General features: G+C 42.2%; 1 protein-coding gene and 1 pseudogene across 1 annotated transcript in view; one reads left to right on the forward strand and one right to left on the reverse strand.

Moving 5' to 3' along the window:
* The window catches only part of LOC126198887 (zwei Ig domain protein zig-8-like), a 657,506-nt gene that overhangs the window by 159,683 nt on the left and 473,992 nt on the right, over nucleotides 1–23,831 (forward strand). The window contains exon 2 of the mRNA XM_049935496.1: nucleotides 897–964. The gene's annotated coding sequence lies outside the window, so the exon portion shown is untranslated. The remainder of the gene's footprint in view (nucleotides 1–896; nucleotides 965–23,831) is intronic.
* On the reverse strand, nucleotides 8,863–8,980 carry LOC126199819 (5S ribosomal RNA; annotated as a pseudogene).

A 23,831-nucleotide genomic window follows, 5' to 3' on the forward strand; every position in this document is an offset into this window, starting at 1 on the left:
CAGAGCAATTTGAACCATTTTTAATGTGTAAAAAATTTTACCTGCCTTGAAAATGGAAATCTGTGTTACCTTCCAACGGCTTCTACTCCAAACTCTGTTTAACGTGTTAATTTGTTTTTAAATACTTCGGCTTAACTTGATTTCACTTAATGATTGTTGGTGTGTAACAGATTAATAATGTAACAGACACACTATTTAATGCGATTCTGACAAGGTCTTTCGTACTGCAACGCTTTTAAATTTCAGTTGAATATTTGTTGCTATGACCATTATCATGATATACATTTGGAAAAAACGTGATTTTTCGTAATAACTTTTTTTCAACTTCAGAGAAAGACTGCAGCTAATAGAAATTGAACACCTTCATTAAAAACTGGAATAAGAAAATAAATTTCTATTACAGGGTACTTAGAGGCGAAAGTCTGAACGTGTACCACGGTACAATACCGTCCCCTCTATTTATTTTGATTCCCCCCATAGGAACATTGTTCTTCTTTAATGTTAGTAACACAAATTAGTCTCATTTCTTCAGAATGGGAGTAGCCAGAGGCTGAGGGTCAATTTTACTTGTCATATTTATTATCATCGGTGGCAAACTTTCCTAAACATTATTTCAACTTCACTTGGTGGAAATACTGTTCTTAATCGTTTCATCCTTTCCTGGAAACTTATTCATTGCAACAGTTACCTGCTTACTTTATTCCACTTAGAACGTGGAGTACACTCTTGACCACCTACTAATCTGACGCCCTCGTTTATTGCGCTCGTTCTATGGTGTTATTAACGCTAGATATCTTTCACAAAATATGTATCTAATTAATAACTCAAATAGGAATAAATTTGTGTAAACAAGAAGACACATATATGTATTTAATTTTTATCTCTTTATGTTGCAGGAGCCTGCAGAGAGTGAAGGAATCCGCTACCGTGAAGCTTAGATAGCTAAGAAGGAGTTCCTTGTAAGGTGAGTTTCTCACTGCACAACCTCTCTCGAGTGTTTCCCACGACGAGTCTGCTTTCTCGGTGTGTATGTAAATGTGCAGTGTAGCTGGTACGTTTTTGTATTGAATGTGATGAAACTGTCAAGATTCAGTGTTACTTTTCTGATATAAACAACTAGACCTGGTATAAAGCGAGGAGACTTTGAAACCAACGGCTTGTGGACAATCGTTGTCAGCGAAACCCACAGTTCACCGAATCCCTGTTTCTCAATGCACAATATGGGCTATTCTAATGTTATGTACTTTTATTCGGCAGCAGGAGACTAAAAATACGAACCCTGTAGTACTAGAGTGGACAGCGCTAAGTTTCCAGCAAGACAGTGTTCAGCGCTGTCAACTGACTTCAGCAGCCACCCATCGCTGGTCGGCCGCAGTTCGGTCGCGGACTTCGAGAGCATCAGTACCATTAGGAAGACGTTACTTGGCCTGCGTTCTGCAAGTGGTAATAGTAGCTAAAGCACTTGTATGCAGGAGGCAAAGGAAGTATAGGAATCATGGCAACTTAAGTTAACTTTATTTTCTAATTAGAAATAAAGACTTCAATTAATCTTCAAGTGATTTGTACAGATGACTGGATTCCTGCCACTGGCCACCGGAACTTCTCTCTTTCCTTCTTATCGGTGCAGACTCGCATAGCATCTGACACAACGCGAAAATTGCCAGTCATAGTGGTCACTTATACACCAACATCTGAAGCAATGCACAAGGATCAAATCAGTAAATTTAAAATTCAGGTGGATCAATGCGAACGTCAAACTGAAAGCAGTGATCGTGACGGGCATTCTCAGCTGTTCTCTAGCACGAATTTGAAAATCTGCTGTACTGTATACTTTGATCACTGGGGCAGAAACGGTAACGGAAGAAAATGATGGTGGACCCTGCTAGTTGGTAAAATAAGGAGTGCACACTCACAATAATTTAATAAAAATCGTAATATACTCACAAAAAGAGAGATTTATCATAATAAACATCAGGAAATGGGATTCTGCATATACCTACGAAATGATATGCAGCTTAAATATTACAATGAGAAATATTATACGTCACAACTTAAATGCACATGATTATCGACACAAACAGTAGGTTAAGGGATAGGGTATACTGAAATGTTATGAGAATAAAAAGTGGCTCGAGAACAAGGGGCTCCTACTCTCTGTGATGCAATAGATTGACGATAATGACTGGAGGTCCTAATGAATCAAATATTAATCTCCCGACTATAGAGCAGTATCGCAATTAGTAGTGAGAGCTCAAATGGGATCACATGGAGAAACAAGCAAAGTGGACTTGTAGCAAAGCGAGCGCGCGTGCTGCTAAGGGATTAAGTATAAAATTGATAAGCTCCTAAAATGCCGGAGCCGCAAAATACTGTAACAGTACTGAAAGCTGCAGCACGTCGTAGGTAGGCAGCGTCCTGATGATGTAGGCGCCGACTTCTGCCGTGCAGCTACTCTTGTGTCAACCCCTGGACTCGAAGGCTGTCCAAAGACTTCTAAGTTCTTAAGAAAAAGAGCGACCAGGTCGCAAGACCGTCCGACTCCGACAAAGATCAGATCCCGAAACCCACTGCCCGTGCACGCAAGAGCGAAGCCAACATTGCTCTACTCCATACGCCCCTCGAAAACCGCGAATCAGCATTCAGTTCTGATTCCAAAATTCCGCCACACTGTCTCAGAACATCATTCACACTAATAGTGACCATTCCCTTCAATTTCGAGAAGGGCTTTATGACGTCTACTAGCCTCAGTTCAAGTTAACCAATGATGCCTCTGCTATTTAGCTGAGGGCACTGAACTTGATGTTTGACCGGCTACGAAAACAACGTGCCTAGACCACCGGCCATCTGGCGCCAGACAGTCACGCCCAGCAGGGCACAGTCCACAAGTGTTCTCAGTCGTTCCGCCAGGCGCTTAAGCCTATTGTACGAACCCCTCAGAATTCAGATAAGTGCAGCCCCCAACCGGAAATGCCGTGTGCCGAATCCCCCGATGCTTGCATCGCAGAGGCCACCCAGGGGAATAGCCCAACACGTTTAGGAATCAAGTGAAAAGTATTTTTTGAGCTCTCAGCACAAATACTCTCATTACAATAACCTTGTTCGGTCTGTTGCCACCGTGCAAAGACAAAAAACATTAATAAAATTGATGTAAATGAGAGGAGACAAGCAAAGGAGGGCATGGAACCTCTCAGTGTGTTCGCACAGCACATCCTTGAGAAACGTGTATAAAGTTGGAAGGTTTCATATTTGTATCGGTGAACGGTTTCATACAGGTCCAAGGCTCTATGTGTTGTATTGTCATCTACTATCTGCGTAATTACCCCAACACGGGTACCCGAATAGCTAAGACAGTGAGCTCTTCGGCAGACACGAAATTGCAATTGCCTAGAATACCAAGATAAATATTTACCCAATAGAAACAAGTTATGCAATAATTAGCAACGAATTTGACGGGTTGTGGTAATTAATTAATACCTGGAAATGCATTTCACCATACAGCCACCAAATGTATAAATGTAATTTACAGTAATTTCAGCTGAGCATCTGCCAAACAATACATCACTTCCACAGACGTTTGTTGAAGTTATTTACAGAAATGAATTTAGTGATACCAACTTAAGTTTCATTGGGAATTCCGTGATGTACCAAAGATAAATCGGATTGAGAACGCCCAGTTCGTTATGTTGCGTCATTACATTGTTGGAACTTGTTGCAGTAAAGGCTTCCAAAGCTCCTTTGAATTAATATCTAAAACTGCTTCGAATTCACAACACTACTGACCGATATATTGAAACACTATCATGCACACTCACAGATATGTCTCTAACAGGGTTCTTTGTGGTGCACTTAAGTATTCTTATAGAAACCTAAACAAGATACCAACAACCAGTTGTAGCCTGCATAGTTTATAGTGTAGCTTGTTCCATGTATCACATTAATGACAGCAAATGTATTAATATGCCAGAAAGCCAACCTCATAGAGTCTCAGCAGGATACGGTGGCCGATACACAGTGACCGATTTTCGTCCTGAGGGCTGTCGAGTTCATTCATTTGTTCGGACTGGGAGGGCGACATTCTTGGTCAGTGATCCACTGTGACGACAGAATCGAGGCTAACGCCCTGCATCTTTCAAACAATTTTACATGAAGTATTCTATAAAAATACATTCTTACATTATTTTATAGCTTTATATGTCAGCTACATTATGAAATACCCATCACTTTATTAATGTTCATAGTTATTGCCATATTTGTATTTAAATTAAACCCTGCGCGAAATTAAAACAAGTTTCCAGAGAAAAATAGGGGTTTCTATGATTTTATGGTTTCTACTGTTACATAATACGTTGCACCATATGAAATTTAGCTAACATTTTGAACTTTATTTTAGACTTGGATGGTAATTTCCATGTGACCAATCTTGAGAAAATTGACCTGATGTAACACACTGATTTTCGATTGCGCACACCAGCGATAAGGCCAGAATGAAAAATCCACAATATTTCTCATGCTTCATAAAAAGTTTGAGAAAGTAGCACTAAACTTCAATATATATAGTATGTTACTCAACTTTAATAACGAATTAAATTTTAACGGCCATCGACAGCTGAGTAAACGAGAAAGGTTGTGAGTTTTGGGACAACATAAGTAAAGACATTACAAGATTATTTTAGTAATGATGATGTGCTTTATCATTATCTACTTTTCCTCAGTTCCTCACTTAATAAACTACTGTTTCAGATTTCTCTCACAGTTGCGTCTGCAGGATATGTTACTGAGGTGACATTGAGTAAACTACGCTGTGTTTTGGAAAAAGAAGCCAATTTTAGCATGGCCACATAATGAATGTAGGTTTTGCTCAAAATTTGCCACGCATGACACTAACAGTTCTCTGTAGTTACAAATGGTTAACAATCCAGGTGAAAACAAATTTCCGCTACTGTTTCATTTTTCTGTGGGATTCTTTTTAGATACTAACTGAAGCAGAGGTGGCAGGAAATCTTTTAGAATGGTCAGCATGCACGTATGGGCATGGAGGGGCTTCACTTAATATTTACAAAAAAAAAAGTAGGCTTCAGTTTTAAATGGCACTTCCCCTCCAGGGCTCGGTGTTTCCCCTAGAGTGCGCTGAGCGCAACCCCCACCACTACTCAGTACTCCCTCATGCATGTCCTGCCGACTGTGAGCCTAGCAGTCATGTTACTTTGCGCCCACTCTACAAACACATTTCGTGTGTCTATATGGCTACAACACATCCATTGACATAACTGCCGGCTGTTTCTCGAAATTTTATGATAAATAGATATTTTAGAAATAATATAGTCACCTTGGTATATTGTTATCTGTGGAAAATTAACTCAGTTGAAGGAGTTGGGCAACTGACAAGATTTCAAGTTGTAGTTTGAATTATACGTGATCAGGCACGACTGTCGTCCCTCGGGCATGGATGAGACGTGGCTTGGTGGGAGATGGCCTGCTGCACGCCAAGGCGCTAGTAAAACGTCGTTAATAAACAAACATCAATTGTAGCAAAATACAGGGTGATTCAAAAAGAATACCACAACTTTAGGAATTTAAAACTCTGCAACGACAAAAGGCAGAGCTAAGCACTATCTGTCGGCGAATTAAGGGAGCTATAAAGTTTCATTTAGTTGTACATTTGTTCGCTTGAGGCGCTGTTGACTATGCGTCAGCGTCAGTTGATGCTAAGATGGCGACCGCTCAACAGAAGGTACGGCAGAAGTGAATCGACGACAGTTGTTCAGCGTGCATTTCGAACGAAGTATGGTGTTAAACCTCCTGATAGGTGGTGTATTAAACGTTGGTGTAAACAGTTTACAGAGAATGGGTGCTTGTGCAAAGGGAAAAGTTCTGGACGGCCGAGAACGAGTGATGAAAATGTAGCACGCATCCAGCAAGCATTTGTTCGCAGCCCAGGAAAATCGACTCGCAGAGCTAGCAGAGAGCTGCAAATTCCACAATCAACTGTATGGAGAGTCCTACGAAAAAGGTTAGTTATGAAACCTTATCGTCTCAAATTGGTTCAAGCACTGTCTGCAGCTGATAAGATTAAAAGAATCGATTTCTGTGATTTTATCCTTGCTCAAATGGAAACAGATGAATCTTTCGTTTCAAAGATTGTGTTTAGTGATGAAGCAACTTTCCACACTAACGGGAAAGTCAACCGTCACAATGTCTGTATATGGGGCACTGAGAATCCGCGGGAAACAACTCAGTATGAACGTGACTCGCCTAAGGTGAACGTTTTCTGTGCCATTTCAGCCAATAAAGTTTTTGGTCCCTTTTTCTTCGAAGGTGCTACTGTAACTGGACTACAGTATTTGGAGATGTGAGAGAATTGGCTGTTCCCTCAGCTCGAACAAGAAGCACAACAATTCATATTTCAGCAGGATGGAGCGCCACCACATTGGCACTTATCTGTCCATAACTACCTGAACGTCAACTACCCGAGGCGATGGATCGGCCGCCAGGCAGCCCATGACAGAGCACTTCATCACTGGCCTCCAAGAAGCCCTGATCTTACCCCCTGCGATTTTTTCTTATGGGGGTATGTTAAGGATATGGTGATTCGGCCACCTCTCCCAGCCACCATTGATGATTTGAAACGAGAAATAACAGCAGCTATCCAAACTGTTTTGCCTGATATGCTACAGAGAGTGTGGAACGAGTTGGAGTATCGGGTTGATATTGCTCGAGTGTCTGGAGGGGGCCATATTGAACATCTCTGAACTTGTTTTTGAGTGAAAAAAAACCTTTTTAAATACTCTTTGTAATGATGTATAACAGAAGGTTATATTATGTTTCTTTCATTAAATACACATTTTTAAAGTTGTGGTATTCTTTTTGAATCACCCTGTACACTGTCTTCATTCACGGCTCACAGCCGTGACAGCAGGCAGCAGGGCGCTATCGTCGCTGGAGTGCGCTGACACCCACACCCTTCGCAACTTCTGTGCCATTGCAACTCTGGAGGCGTTTACACAGCACTTTATGACATCACGGTGCGTTGCCTGCAGCTCTGCCAGTATTGTGTGCACTGCCTCCGGTATTAGCAGCACGAGACAATGGATTAAAATCCCCTACTAATATCTGGAAGTACCACTAGTGTACTCGTCATTAACGACTGTTCCCAATTCTGAAACGCAGATTCTCAGTCAGTTGATCACTGAAATTTGACTCATTGTTTCATCTGTCTATACAATGTTTTAGCAATTTAATAAAATCTCCTCACGAATGTCCTATATTAATTACAGTACAGTACAAACTTGCACAATTTCTGGGAAGCTCAGATGAAGTAGAACCACTTCATCTAGTTAAGAAGAACGCATCACTTTCTTAACCTTACATAATTTCGCCATTTCACACGATTGGTAGACGCACTTCCGACTTAATGTTGTTCAGCGTTTCACAAAGTGGTGCACTTGAGAACTTGGAGGTTGATTTACCACTAACATCGAAAATTTGGAACTTACAGTTCTGACCAGATGAGAAACTAAACCCTACTGTGAAGGATGTTAGAAATGATAACCTAGTTACAAATTCGGCAAGAAGGTCTATTGCCAGTCCAAGGAAACAGAGTATCTGAACGGTAATGTTTGTGAATTCCCTCCGTAGGGAAGTCAAATCGTTTGTGGGATTCTTGGAACCGCATGGGTGACTGACGGGAAGTGAACATTGGTTTCGGCACCGTATCATCTTACTAAAGCCCTCAACTTACAATGCGGTTGTGTGTACCTATTCGGCTACACACACATACTGTTAACAGAGAATAAAACGAAATTGTCGCTTTTCGTAAGTAGATTTGGTCAAAGAATTGCGGACCAGCAATATAGAAGTGGGATGTAGCCTGTTGATTCTGCCTCGAAAGTATGATATCATAGGGATAATAGAGATAATTTAGTAAAGAGAGAAAGATAAACAAGAAAATTACTAAGGTCAATGCATGCAGACTAGCAGTAGCGTACTTGATAGAAAATACGCTTGCACATCCAACTAAACTGAGGAAGGTTCACGACGAGATAGCTAGGTAATGTGGTGCAACGTTGAGACGCTGAAGACTTACGCATCGTAACTGCGATCAGTCGGCAGAACGCTGAACCTAAATTAGAGAACAGAGATAGTTCGTGTTTGGGACTAAGACATGTATATGTGTTCTGCATTCAACCTGAGCACAGTTATCAGCTATATAGTAGAGTGTTCAACCAGAAGGTGATCGACATGTGGCAAAATTTTCTTTTTCATGTATCAAATATAACAAATTACACGATGTGAAAAAATAACGCTTTAATGAATGTACAGTTAATATAATACATATTATTAGTAAAATAATTACTCGACAACTAAGAATGTACATTTTTGACTCTTTTAGTTGCATAATCTCAGGATCCAATAAAAACTCATTTAATTCACGAAGAGAAGTATTTCTAATGTTTTACAACTGTCACAAGACAAATTTCATACAGAAAAATCCGTATTTTGTAGAGGCAGATCTGTCCAAATTACATGATTGCTGCCTTGACATTTCAGACATAACGAACGCATTTCTAAAAGTAATCGCCAAGTAAAACTAAAGTGACTAGCAGTTTCAAGTAAACTGAAAGTTTTTTGAGACAAATGAAGATTGACTCAATCTCTCTCCTCCCGAACAGGCCATGAAGGCCCAAAGGTACGACCGGCCGCCATGTCATCCTCAGTCCACAGGCGTCACTGGATGCGGATATGGAGAGTCATGTGGTCAGCACACCGCTCTCCCGCCCGTATGCCAGTTTCCGAGACCGGAGCCGCTACTTCTCAATCAAGTAGCTCCTCAGGTTGCCTCACAAGGGCTGAGTGCACCCCGCTTGCCAACAGCGCTCGGCAGACCGGATGGTCACCCAACCAAGTGCTAACCCAGCCCGACAGCGCTTAACTTCGGTGATCGGACGGAAACCGGCGTTACCACTGTGGCAAGGTCGTTGGCTAACATTGACTCAATACGAATACAAAATTCTATTCGAAATTCCTCGTTCGTAAATACCAATGCCAACTAAAATGGCTCGCGATACATCGAACTAGCACTCTAATAATCAATGGTCTCAACGAAGGAAAACATAAGTAATGGAGGAACATCGTGCAGTAGAGGAATTGAAATATGTATTTAATTCATTACCTATGTCGAACATTCAAAGCAAATCAGTCTCTCATACCGATTTTTCGTGTAAATTATTTGTCTTATAGATTTTTGCTACGTGTTCGAGCACTGTCTCCTCGTTGTGGCGATTCTGATGCTCGTACAGGTACGCAGTTGAGGATTTTCTGTTTCCCTAAGTAGCGTACGCTGAATACCGTTACATTTTCTTTGAAGAGAACACTAACTTTCCTCTTCAATTTTCGCCCTGTTCCAGCTTTGGCTCAAAGAACTGCATCTTATATGCTAGTATTGGATGTGCATGGTGAGTTTACATATGTAAAACAGAAGCTGTGCCTGTCCTCCATTTTTCTTCTCATCGAGATAAAAATACTGAGTCAGTCTGCCCGTTACAAGCAGAATCAATAAAGGCTGTCTCCCTGAGTGACTCTTTGGTCATAAAAAAACCTCCCCTTGAAGAATGTTGAACGAAAACTGACACGAATCGATTCGGAACTGCTTCACATACTGTATCACGCCTCATGGACTCCTTCTTCTTTGAAGGTTTTCTTCAACTAATGTATGACGAATCCTGTGACGCACCCCTATCTTGTTCTTCCACATTTTCTGCCCCACAGCTCCCTCCGTTTCCCTGAAAATTGCTGTTTCACTGATTTTTACCTATTTCGAACGCCTGATTTTCAAATCTCGTTTTCGTGTATGACGACGTTATAATGGGTTATAATTACTATACACAGTGACATTTCAGCTGATTTAACAGTTCCCAAAAAATTAAATTCCACAGTGTGTGTTCGAGAAGTTGCCCACCAACTGTTTAACACGAAGATCGTTTACCCATTGTAAGAGACTTTTATTTCTGACGATTAAATTATTATTTTTGATCTTCATCTTAACACAAGGTATAACCTAAGGGATCTTACCCTCTATTAACAGCTCTTACACCTCGATATCGAGCTAAGGAGCCAAAGTTGGCATTCTCGGACGTCTATCTTTCTGTTAACTTTTCGTAGATATGTTTTCTCATTCGCGAATACGATTACATAACTTTGATTCTCGCAACAGTATCGAAACTATGGTTGGTGATCGTTTGAGGGGCCATATCTCATGGTCAGCTGTGGATGGACGCTATGCTCGGCGCCGGTAACTGTTCTTATAAGGACACAAGAAAATGAAAAGAGCGTTATGTCTTCGACCTGATTTTGTGTTATTCGCCATGTAAGAAGACGCTCTTGGTTTACCCAGTTCCAAATCCATCATCAGAAATCAACTGCACCCATAGTTGAATATTGTCTTCACGATGGAGGTTATGCCTTTCAGAAAGGCTGCGAAGTTTCAGAGACAATGGGGAAAACTGTCCCATATTATTTGCTAATTTCGAATTTCTTGACGGCTGTCGCCATGGGCTTAGATGTTTTACCCGATTGTGACGCATGAAAATTTATGCCGGACCGGGATACGATCCCGTATTTCCCGCTTATTGCGAACGGTCAGCTATCAGCGTTCCGTGTACGCTTCTCGGCCCTATCCAAACCTCCATACGTCACAGTCCACATGTTTGTGTAGTAGTCTTACGAACGTCTCCTCTTAATCTTGCAAAATTACTTGGGTCCCGCTTAGAGAGAATGACAACACCACAAGGAATGAACACCATTTTGGTCTTCCTGTGTCCCGTATCAGCTTATGAAACGTACATATGGTTTGACGTTCAGCAACAGTATAAAATGTTATTCCGAATTATTCTCTGAAAGCGAATTTCATGAAATCAGTGGGTACAGATTTATTGATGTATTTGGGCACGGCACAAATTTTCGTTTCACAATCAGGTAATACGAGTTTATCTATAGCCATTGTGCTGCTCTCATCTACATCTACAACTACATCTACTTGGATACTCCAGAAGCCACCGAAAAGTGCTTGGCGGAGGGTACCCTTTACCACTACTAGTCATTTTCTTTCATGTTCTACTCGAAACACATATTTAATGTTGCGATTTTGGTATTTTTAGAGTCCTAATTTCTCCTGTATTATCTTCGTGGTGCTTACGCACAATGTATGTTGGCGGCAGAAGAATCATTCGGCAGCGAGCTTCAAATGCCGGTTCTCTAAATTTTCGGAATAGTGTTTCTCAAAAAGAACGTCACCTTCCCTTCAGCGATTTCCATTTCCGGCAAAGCATTTCCGTAACACTTACGTGTCGTTCCAACCTACCAGTAGCAAATCTAGCAGCTCGTCACTGAATTGTTTCGACGTCTTCATTCCGTCCGACCTAGTATGGATCCCAAACACTGGAACGTTGCTCAAGAATAGGTCGCACTAGCATACTATATGCGGTTTCCTTCACAAGGGAAACACTCTTTCCTAAAACTCTCCAAATTAACCGATGTCGACAATTCGCCTTCCCTACCACGGTTTTCACCTACTCGTTCCATTTTATATCGGTTTGCAACGCTACGGCTAGATATTTAAACGACTTGATTGTGCCTGGTAGGACACTAGTAATACTGTATTCGAACATTACAAGTTTGTTCTTCCTACTCATCCTTTTTACATTTTTCAACGTTTAGAACTTTCTGCCATTCAGTCACTCAACTTCGACACCCTACCGTACACCATGGCATCATCAGCCAACAACAGTGGATTGCTGTCCATCCTCCCGCCAAACAACTTATGTATACAGAGAACAACAGCGGTCCTATCATACCTCCATGAGGGACTCCTCACAAGACCCTTGTCTCCGATGAACAATTGCCGTCGAGGAAAACATACTAGCTTCTAACACTTAAGAAATTTTCGAGCAACTCACATATCTGTGTACTTATTCCATATGGTCGTACGTTCGTTAACAGCCTATAGTGGCGCACTGTGTCAAACGCCTCCTGGAGAACTAGAACTATGGCGTCTGCCTATTGCCTATCATCCATAAGTCGCAGAATATCATGTAACAAAAGGGCAAGCTGAATTCCGAACGAGCGATGCATTCTAAAACCATGCTGGTTCGTGGACAAACGGTTCTTAGACTCACTAAAGTTTAATATAATCGAACTCAGAATATTTTCAAGGATTCTGCAGAAAACGGAAGTTAGGTGTATTGGTCTGTAATTTTGCCGGTCCCAAATTCGCATTCAGTGAATAATTTGGAATAATAATTCATACAGTGGCTGTTAGTTATATGTAAATGTTGAAAATGTTATTAAACCTTTGTGGCACTGACAAGGTTCTGTTGACGAAGTTCTGTTACCTTGATTATATGAGCATGTATGTCTCCACCTCGCTCGTTGTGGGGCTGTAATGGAACACGACGCCGTTTCATAGACTGATATGAATCCTAAGAACAACGTGGATTCAGATCAATTTACAGTTGCATTGACATCTGTGCTCCGTGATCTAGCATCTGGTGTTTGGTGGAGGTATGTATAGTGCAACAGAATCATTTATTCCCTGTAGTATTCCATTTGTAGATGTTATGAGGAAGGAACGATTATCGGCAACACTCGATCTAAGAGAAAAGTCTCTAATTTTATCCTCGTGGGTACGTCCAAGTTTTGTATTACCTGATACATACTGTAATGCGGGAGCTAATAATTTGGTGATCAGAAATCTCCGAAAAGAATACGACCTTCCGTGTATTTGCTAAACATGTCTGTCTCGCACTGAATCTTAATAAACATACACGTGGCACAACGAGCGGCTGTTATTGGCATAATACTTTCTTCAACCACTGCTCCTAAGCTCTAGAATCATTCAAAATCACGAATTAGAATCATGAACATGGTGATATAGGATAATCGGTACATTCGTAATACATAAGATGGCAGAACATAAAAATACAAGAAAACGTAAGAGATCACTCTGTAAGGAATCATCAGCTCACAACAGAGTAAAATCTTACATCTTTACAGATATTTCGTTCTGGCTTATCGGTGACAGCGCTTATCTAGTACTTGTGTATCTTCGATGTCGACATACCGCATTAAGTCTGTGCCTCCGCACTATAATCACCGCCTTGCAATATCGGTGCCCACGTTCTGAAGCGTGGAGTTATCATAATTATCCTACCTGGATAAAACCTGTAGTGAATACTTGCAAACTATCTGACATTCTGTTTAGATATGCGAAAGCGTTTGCGACTTTACGAGATTTAACAGTTTGATGGTTTTGTGACACTTGTCAAGGGAACGAAGTAGAATTATGACTTCACTTCATCATTTACTTTTGAGTCAGTTTTGTGCTACACAGTGCTACTGCTAATGTTCTCCCACTGGAGTGAACGCAGAACATTTCTGAAAGCCAAACGCAGCTGTTAAATGAACTCCAACGCAATACGTTTACCAGAGTAATATACTCTGGTAGAATGAGATGACTGTTTACAAAATAAGGACTTTGTAGTCATATCCATAATTTAACATCGAATCTCTCTAGTCACTAGTGACTAGACTCTCTAGTCACTAGTGAGTATTTTTGAAACACTCTATATTATGGAGTTCCAATAAAACCAAGATAATATATCTGAAACACACTGCATCACAAAAGCAATCAAGACCCAGCAGCAAAGGGGAAAACGAAAAGAAACTTGACTGATTGAGAGTGTATGAGATGTTATTTAAGTCAGCATGAAGCCAGTTTTCCGTTCGACGATGCAGCTTCCTCTGGACTGGGTGAGCGCATTTATCAGATTGGGAAAGGTGTCATAAGGCCGCTACATCCTCTCCTGAGGCAATCTGGCCAACAAGTGCTATATATGGTTCGTTATATACTCAACACGGGACTGGGTTGGAGATGATGATGATGATGATTATTAGCGTTTTAGGGCGCACAACAGCGAGGTTATCAGCACCCGTTCCCAAAAGTTCAATTCAGAGCCGAATTGTGAGAGAATGGGTATTGTTCAAATTGCAAGATTGGACACAGCACATCAAAACAGGGAGATAAAACTAAAAATAAAATAGCAGTACAAACAGGTAAAAATAATTAACGGTGGCTGAGTGACCACTTACAAATAATGGGTGACCAAACCACTGGACAGCACATTAAGACTTCAATCCCAATATTTTGGGAAGAAGTCCAGACATCACACAAAAACGTAAAACTCTAGCGACACTCGCCTCATTATTAGTTAAAAGAGAGGGTAGGTCTGGTGGGAAACTGAAATCTTCCCTCAAACCCGCATATAAAACACACTCAGTTAAAATATGTCGTATCGACAGCTGTGTCCCACATGTCTGACATGTTGGTGGCTCCTCACGACGTAACAGAAAACCATGTGTCAAAGGACAATGTCCTATTCTAAGCCGTGTAAGGGCTACTTCCTCAGCGCGTCGTTGTCGGAAGGAGGTGAGCCACGGTCGGACAGAATCCTTCACCGCTCGCAACTTATTATCCCTCACTTCCAGCCACTGAGCCTCCCACCAACGCATGACCTTCCGAGTCACGAAAGACGTAATGGCCTGCAGGGGGACGGAACAGCGAGCAGGAGGTGGGATGGAGCAAGCCTCCTGGGCAGCCGCATCTGCAAATTCATTTCCAGGAATCCCTATGTGCCCTGGAACCCAGCAGAAAATTACATCCTTACCCTGCTGTTGCATGAGCAGGAGTGCGTCCTGCACCTCTTGCACCATCCGATCTGCAGGGTACATCTGTTCAAGAGCGTGTGGAGCACTTTGGGAATCGGAGTAGATGATGTTCAAGCTGATGCCACACGTGCTCAATCGAAGACAGACCTGAGGACCTTCCTGTCCGCAAGAGTATTTCAGCATGACGCTGACTTTTCATAGGGACAGGTGCCATGCGTAGACTAGCATTGTCATGTTGGAGAAAAGCACTATGGTAATGTCGCATGAGGGGTAACACATCATGAAGCTTGATGTCCGCAATATACCGTTGTACCTCCAGAATTCCTTCAGTCAGCACCAGCCGTTACTCGAAGTCATACCCAATAACAGTCCATACTAAGACGCCATTGGTAATCCCACTGCGACTCACAAACATTGAGAGAATTAGCTCTCGCCCCAGGTGCCCCCATATCGGCAAAGGCAGTTATCCAGCAAAGTGTGCTATACACAGTGCAATGCTATTCCTTAGCAGTCCATGTGTGCCGCAACCATGGCCGTTTGTGCCGTGGCATTAACACCCCTACGCATGACGCAGTAATTCCCTAGTGTGACTGTTGCCAGTATCGGACCAATGCTGCGGGTAACACAGAATGTTGCAGGGAGTCTACTACTTGTTCTCAATGGCAGACCCAGATGTGAAAGGCTACGAAATACTTGGAGCACAATATCGTGGTCCGCTCTTTGCGGCGAGATATGTTCGTTCTTCGCCACCTGTTAATAGTTGAGTCCACCGACCTTGGCAAGCCTCTTGCTGTCCGTACCCTTCCATCTACGTTGACAGATACTCACTCAAACGATGAAAAGCAGCTCTGAAGAAACACCCACGAAATACCCACCAAACAAAGGCTGCGTCACTGAGTCTTGGAGACAGATTCTGTAAGTTCGTAAAATTTAGTGCCATCTGGATACTAAATAACTTGATAATGTTTGAAGTACAACTAATTTAGTATTATAGCCTCCAAAATATGCTGTAGATGGCTATCAATGCCGTATTTACTGTCAAACTATTGTTGGTGCGAGTTGGTTACTCTTTTTAGTACGAGACCGTACACGAAAGCACCAGAAGTTCGCCAGTCCGAACCCAATAACTGTCCCTTTCTGTGCAGGCACTGATCCAGAGCTGTTCGCCATTTGCTACATAAAGTCCTTCAGAGGGCTTATTAAAAAGAAGTGCTTGCCAAAATGTTATGAAATGTTCACGAAACACACCATGCGGAGTTTAAGTAAGACAAGAAATGTCACACAATAACTTCCAAACAAAACCATTTAAATACTCCAGACTTTTAACAAAATGCTCAAAATAGTAGTCGCTTCAAAAATACGACAAAAGAGCCGTCAGAACGTAAGATTTTCTTCACCTTGACAAAAAGTTGTGTGGCGCTATCCCGCATTGATCCGTGCAATAAGACGGATATGGAGCTATTCCTACAGACACATCATAGTACTACCGAACACTCCAAAAAGAGCGAGAGATTTCTAATTCCTATTGGCTGTTGATTTAGGCAGCGAATCAGAAAAGCTCGATCACTCACATTCTCTTGGTAATTCCAAAGCCGTCCAATAGAATTACCAAGGGCAATTTCTAAAAGAATTTATTTATCAATCCTATTTTAATTTTTAAATATCATGTATTATCCGCAGAAATGAATTACTAATTGATTAATAAACTAACATTCCTTCCGGCTGCTTTTATGCAAAAGCATGCACACTTGAACATACGTCACATGATTCATGACTGCACAAGAAGTTCCCACTCACACATTTTACATAGTTTTTAATAAAATGAAACATCCACCCGTTACGAATGCCCTCCACATAGTCTGTCACCCTCTCCACATTATTTACATTGCAATACATCATTAAATAGTAATTCTGAGGTGTTTACTATTACATCAGCTAGTTTCTGAAGCGAGAGCAAAGGAAGGACTTGGAAAACAACTTCTGTGAACTGATATTTTTAGTTATAATTTCAGCTGATACTATAATTGAATACTTTCCAGTCCATATCTCAGTTTCTTAACACCACAAAAATTATTCCGGCCCTTAGGTATATTTCTATACCTCAGAAAGTAGTGGAAATAACGAACTGAGGATTTTACAGTATTGTTGTAGTATCAGAGAAAGTATTAATACGAAGTATTAGAAAGATCTGACAAAATTTAATACTATATCTGTAGATTCATAGCCGGCAGCTGTGGCCAAGCTGTCTTAGGCACTTCAGTCCGGGACCACTCTGCTGCTGCGGTCGCAGATTCGAATCCTGCCTCGGGCATGGATGTGTGTGATGTCCTTCGGTTAGTTAGGTTTAAGTAGTTGTAAGTCTAGAGGACTGATGACCTCAGGTGTTAAGTCCCAGAGTGCTTAGAGCCATCTGAACCATTTGTAGATTCATATGTAATGTGCCTAACAAAATGGGTCGAATGCTAGGCCAGCGAGCTGCACAACTGCTCTCTCTCTCTCTAGCGAGCGAGTTGGCGCAGTGGTAGCACACTGGACTCGTATTCGGGAGAACGACGGTTGAAACCCGCGTCCGGCCATCCTCATTTAGGTTTTCCGTGATTTCCCCAAATCTCTCCAGGCAAATGCCTGGATGGTTGATTTTGAAAGGACACGGCCGACTTCCTTCTCCATCCTTCCGCAAGCCGATGAGACCGATGACCTCGCTGTCTGGTCTCCTCCCCCCAAAATTACCCAACCCAACAACCCTCTCTCTCTCTCTCTCTCTCTCTCCCTCTCTCTCTCTCTCCCGGCCACACAGCAAGACACAGTCTAAGAACGTTTACTTCAGTTAACTGTGTAAGGACTCGGAATAATTTGCTACATAACACATTGTGGAGGTGAAACGTGGTCAACCCGAAACTTGACGACGAATGCGCCCTCCATAACCTTGCCGTACAGCCCAACACCGATCCACTGACTCGTCGCACGCCCCAAGTACCTACTACGAGGCTTGTTTAAAACTCTGTGAGGTACTGATAGAGCTGTTTCACATGAGGGCCCTTTGCAGTGCTTACTCACCATTGAACGCTATTCTCGCCCCTTATACGCCCTGTCAGGCTTGGTAAGAACACTAAAAACGAGAAACTCTGTACACCCTGGTGGACGCACTACCTGTCCAAGATAATTTTAACTTTGGTCTTATAAATACCCGTCAACGATGCGGACTTGTAAGAAATTATACTGGCATCAGACGATGTCCTCTGGGTGCTTCATCGTAACTGTTGGACAGCCTCTGAGTCCATTTCGTCTGTTATGGCACGTTTCATTTATACCTACGAAGTCCCATCACGACGTAAAGAAATTGGTTTTAATTGAGTCGTTTTCTTCTTTACATTGTAAACGGCACTTAGCTTCAATACTGGAAGGTTGTCACAGCAGTGTTACTGGACAGCATATGTGGCACTTGTAGGTCAGGGACTAGGCAAGTATCACCACCAAGAGAACGGCACAGGCCTGCTGATTTGATACCCGGCATTTCAACGAAGGAGACTGTGTACTCCTACATGAATGTGGTGGCTGTGAATTAGTTTCCATAGGGCCACCAGTTGGCAGAGTGTGGCGTGTCGTCTCCTCGAGCTCCGGTACGCCGCTGCCGGCGCGCTTTAGCCGCCACCAAACTCCTGCGAGCCTAATCCGCGTGCCGCCGGAAGTTATTATCGCAGAGCGTGCTTCCCCCCGGAAATTCAATCCGGCAGCCGCGGCGCGGTGCAGCGCTCCCCAGAAGCTGCGGCCGCCTCCTGCGATCCTCCAGGTGCTCCATCTGGCCCTGCGCTCACCCACCACCCACAGTTTGAGGCAGTCATATGCACTGGAGCCCGTCAAGCGGGAGGCTAATTCGAGCCCATCAGCAGTTGTTCTCGCCTGTAAATTCAGCCCTCCCCCGCCCTTCGCCCTGTTACGACTATGGTTGCGTGGGTTGGTCAGGACTGCTCAGTGACCTCGCACGAGGATTAGTCACTGCCTTTCACCTGGGTAACAAATCCATCAGGTACATCTCAATGTTTCTAAATCCTCTCTAGTCAACTGTTAGTGATGTGACAGCAAACTGGAAACGCGAAGGGATAATAACAACTAAAACCAATACCAGGGAGCTCTCATCTACTGATGGGCAGGGACCGTCGAGCATTTGGAATTTTTTTTGTTTTTTGAGACAACAGCACGAAATTAGCAGGAGGAATCTCGCATGAGTAGCTAACTCCTACTAGTAGTCCAGCTAGCACGATGACTGTGCGTCATGAGTGTATAATTATGAGATACAATGATCGAGCAGCTGCTCATAAGCCACACGTGTGTGTAGTCCAGCTGCTGAACGACGTTTAAGGTGGTGTAAAGAGCCACGTCACTGGCCGCTGGGTGACTGTAAACGAGTGATTTGGAGAGATGAATCACGCTACACTCTGTGGTAATCCGATGGATATTTCTGGGTTTGACGATTGCCTTGAGAATGTTACCCGCCATCAGGTGTAGCGCCAACACTGAGGCACGGATGAGTTGATGTTATGGTATGGGGATGGTTTTCGTGGTTATGGTGTGATCCACCTCTTACAATTAAGAAAACGCTAAAATGCTCAAGGATGTGAGCACATTTTACAACGTTGTGTACTACATACAGCAGAGAAACTGTTAAGAGATGATACACCCACTCATAAAGCAGTATCTGTGAGGCAGTGGTTTGTGAACAGTAGCATTCGTGAAATGGACCGACCTGTCAGACTACCGACCTCAACTCAGAAACACCTTTGGGATGAGTTTGTCGACTTCGCTCCAGGACCCAGCACACACCATTACTGCCCACTCTGGTTTCGACTCTTCACAAATAATGGTCTACCAGACGTAAGAAACTTCATTGAAAGTGTCCGCAGCATATCTGACGATGTAATATTGGTTAAGGACGGACATCCGCTATATTCATGTTCATTAATAGGTGTCTGGATACCTTTCATAAGATGATGTATAAACTGAGAGTCTTTGCCAAGAGTGCAAATCCATGTCTGTTCACGGCATCCAATGACAGAACAGACGTCGAAGCTATATCCAATCCATAATTTACGTTCTCCATTTACAGCCACAACACCATAGAATTATCACAATACACACTCGCCATTGTCAGCTCCAGTAGTTTCATTCTTAACAGTAACTATTGTATCAGCAGTAGCTTCAGCATCACTAAAAACATTGAACTGTCGTCATCGTTTTCATCATAATCTAAACAAGTTGAGGGAGCTCTTGGTAATTTATGTAGTCGTTACAGTTTCTCTCCAAAACCCATTTACATTGACAATACACTAAATCTGATGCAAAAATATTCACTATAGGTACGCCGTTTACTCCAGAATCAGAAACACCTTCAAAACGCAGTTGATGTTAAAAAGTACATAAATTCTGCAACCGTCTTTTTTCCTCTGTGAAGATAACCATACTTAACAAACAGCTCCTCATTTTACAATCTATGCTCACAAGTAAGTACAGCTACCCCTCACTGCAACTGATCTGAAGCGAAGCTGAAACTCACTAAAACCAGAACCTACCGTCCTTATTTATTTCGTCGTCACACCCATTGATCCAAACACTCTCTGCTTCCCAAACTCATAGCTGACGACAAATCCTCCATATCGTAACCTCACTCTATCTAAATATGGAAATCTCATTGTGAACAGTTTTATCTGTTCTTTAGCTACCTCAGTGCAGGAGTTAGAAGGCTCTATCTAGTCTTAAATCGTCACAGAACACAACGAGGTGATTCCGACCCCGACCGTTTCTTCTGTTACTTCTGTTCCCTGAAGTGAAAAGAACGTCCTCACCTACCTACACACTTTCCCAGCCAAACATACATGCATCTGTCCTCACTGAGTCCTACACCATCACCACACAGTCTGACTGTTACTGTAGTCCCGGCACGGAGTAATTACGGTACAATTTCGACCAAATCAAACATTTATTTCTCACAACTTAAGCATCTTCAGTGCGTTCACAGTTATTAAAACCTGTAGTACACCAACATAATAAATATTTAGCACAAAGCACTAAAATTAATCATAAGTACAAAACGAATGGAGGCTAGGCTTGAATGAGGCAGTCCCTCGTTGAATACGATTTGCTATGAATGTCCAGCTTTCGTGCAACACAGATGCTAAGAGGCTGAGAGCTAATTGTATAAGGCAGTTCATCTTAGTCAACACAAAAAAACAAATAGGGTGAAGCTGAGTTCGGAAATCTGCTTTTTGTAAACGTTAAACTCAGATTATTTAGCTGTGAACTAGGACCAAATTTCAATAGCAAAATTTTGTAGAGCATATCAACTTCAGGCTCATTTTCCAGTTCACATCCATTTGATACTAGAAAAGATCGAATTTTATTTACCACAAATCCTAAATGAAAAGAAGTAAATATTAAAGAATTTGTTTTAACATTGTCGCACTGCTGAAGTTCTGTAAAACTAGGAGAAAAGAATATCAGCAATTAAATTAATTATTGCATATATCAGTTTCTCCCACAGTAATTCTTAACGTGAAAAAGTTTAAAGGCATTGAATTGACTATGGTCGAGTAAAAAGGTAAATTCGAACTATTTACAGTGTACATTTTAAGTACATAACGGTCGGCTCAACGAGGAGTGATCGAAAACCTTTTACAAAAATGCTGTGTGTGTTTTAACAGCCATGACGATCAACATGTAAGTTATTTACCTAAGTGATGTTAACTGGCCAAGAATTCAATGAATTGTCATTGTTTACGTGATGACTGTGATTCTAAAGGTTCCATCTAAAGACAGACCAGGGTTCCATGTTTCCTCTTTCACTTCTCATTTCTTCCGTCTCTGTTAGTGATTATGCGAAATTCGTAGTTGTTCGGAGTGTACGTTAAATTTGATAGAAAAGTCTGTTTTGAGATCTGAGAAAGGCAAGGATGTACCATCCCCTAAAGTACAATGCACAGTAAATCAATAACGAGGTCAAACAAATTTTATGTTTACGGCATCATCCACACAGAAAGTAGCCTAAACCCGAATCCAGTGGACTATGATGTGCTTGTTTTCACCGTGCTCAGGAAACCCGTGAAAGCCTGTCGTGACGCCCGTTCATCTACTGTTTACGTTCGCAGTCTAATTGGCTGCGTCACCTATCGGCCTACACCAGATGGTTATGAAGTATCAAATGTCAAACGATACACTGTCGGCGGTACTGCAGTTATTGTTTTTCTAGTGTTCTGGAACGCTATGTTGGGTAACATTTGCAATTCATGAGCTAATGTACCGAGAGTATATTGACTTTTCTTTTCGGATATCTGATTTCGGTGTTCTTGTACCGTTGTGACTTTTCTTGAAGATCCTTGAAAAGTTTCCTCTACTTATCTTAATCCATCTTCACAACATGAAACTTTGAATAAGTCTATGGAGGTGTCACATGCCTTACTAGAAGGAAATGTTTTGTCACCAGTAATATTTAATATACCTACCAATGACCAGCCACTTCAGGCGAACGCAAGGAGCTTCCTTAACGCTACTGATCTGGCACTAGCGAGTAAAGGAAAATCTTTTGAAGATACTGGAACCCGCGTGACAGATATATTGGGGAAGCTGAGTGTCCACTACTACAACGTCCAAACCCAGCTAAAACACGAATTTGAATGTTTCAACGTGAGCAGTATCGGATACCTCGAAATTTGACATCAAGTTGAAAAGGATACAGTTGGTAGATGCGACCTATCCAAAATAACTCGGAATTAATATCTATCGTACTCTGATCTACGAGCAGCGTTGCGAGAATACGAGACTGAAGGTGGATACTAGAAATAATATCCTTCGCAAGAACACTGGTAGATTGTGGATCTCGATGACAAACACTGAGAATGATGACACTAGCAAAATGTTCCAGTGCTGCAAAGTATCCGTGCCCAGTTTGGTAAGAATCCATCAATGAAAATATAGTGGACAAGGCGCCGAACGAAACGTGTTGTCTTATTGCAGTTTCTTCGAAATTTATTTGCTGACTGAGTTAGTCCGTGACATCAGGTGTATTAGGTATGGATCTGCTGCCCAACAGTAACGAATGAACATTTGTGCCAACCACTTGTGGTAAATGGGAAATCCGGTTTCTAGTCCCGACACGTGGTTTGAAACCTACGCCACCTGTAGGTAGACTATCACAGGTGGCGTAGGTTTCAAACCACGTGTCATTATTTTTACAAGTATCGGTCAAAAAGCAGACGCTGTTGACGATCACAGCTGTACGACACATATTGAAATTTATTCCCTGACTGCGAATCCTTTAACACCAGTAGTATTAGGCGTCGATCCAACAGCCAACAGAGACATACGAAAATTTTTGCCTGGCCGGGACTCGAAACCGGATTTCCCATTTACCACAAGTGGTTGGCACAAATTTTCATTCGTTCCTGTTGGGCAGCAGATCCATGCCTAATACACCTGATGTTACGGACTAACTCAGTCAGCAAATAAATTTCGAAGAAACTGCAAAAGACAACACGTTTCATTCGGCGCCTTGTCCACTATATTTTCAGCGATGGATTCGTACCAAACTGGGCACGGATACTTTGTAGCACTGAAACATTTTGCTAGTGTCATCATTCTCAGTGTTTGTCATCGAGACCCACAAAGCAAGAAAACAATTGTAGATCTCTCGACTTGAGAATACCTCTACCTAATCTGGGCATCGGCAGAACTGATTCATGTGGAGGTCACTCGGCCTTCTTCGTTCTAAGATCCAGGAGCTAGCTCCAGAAACTGCACTTTCCTGTGGACGCCACCAGCTATGACTGCGGAAAACGACAGACCATGGAGCCTACAGGTTTCGCAACTATGCCCTGCGTCTTTCACACAAGAAGATATTATGTTTGAAATACCGAGCGCAGATGAAGTTGCAAGACTTTACAGGAAATGTCTTCGCAGTTGCTGATATGCCGAAACATCAGCTGTATAAGACGACAATGAAAATTTATGCCGGACCGGTACTCGAATTCGAAATTCGTGCTTGTCACGAGCGGTCGCCTTACCAATAGTCTACCCGAAAATGACTCACGGCCACACCCAATTTTCCTTATGTCGTCGACCATTTG

Source organism: Schistocerca nitens, chromosome 8 (genome assembly GCF_023898315.1).
Source record: "Schistocerca nitens isolate TAMUIC-IGC-003100 chromosome 8, iqSchNite1.1, whole genome shotgun sequence".
NCBI lineage: Eukaryota > Metazoa > Arthropoda > Insecta > Orthoptera > Acrididae > Schistocerca > Schistocerca nitens.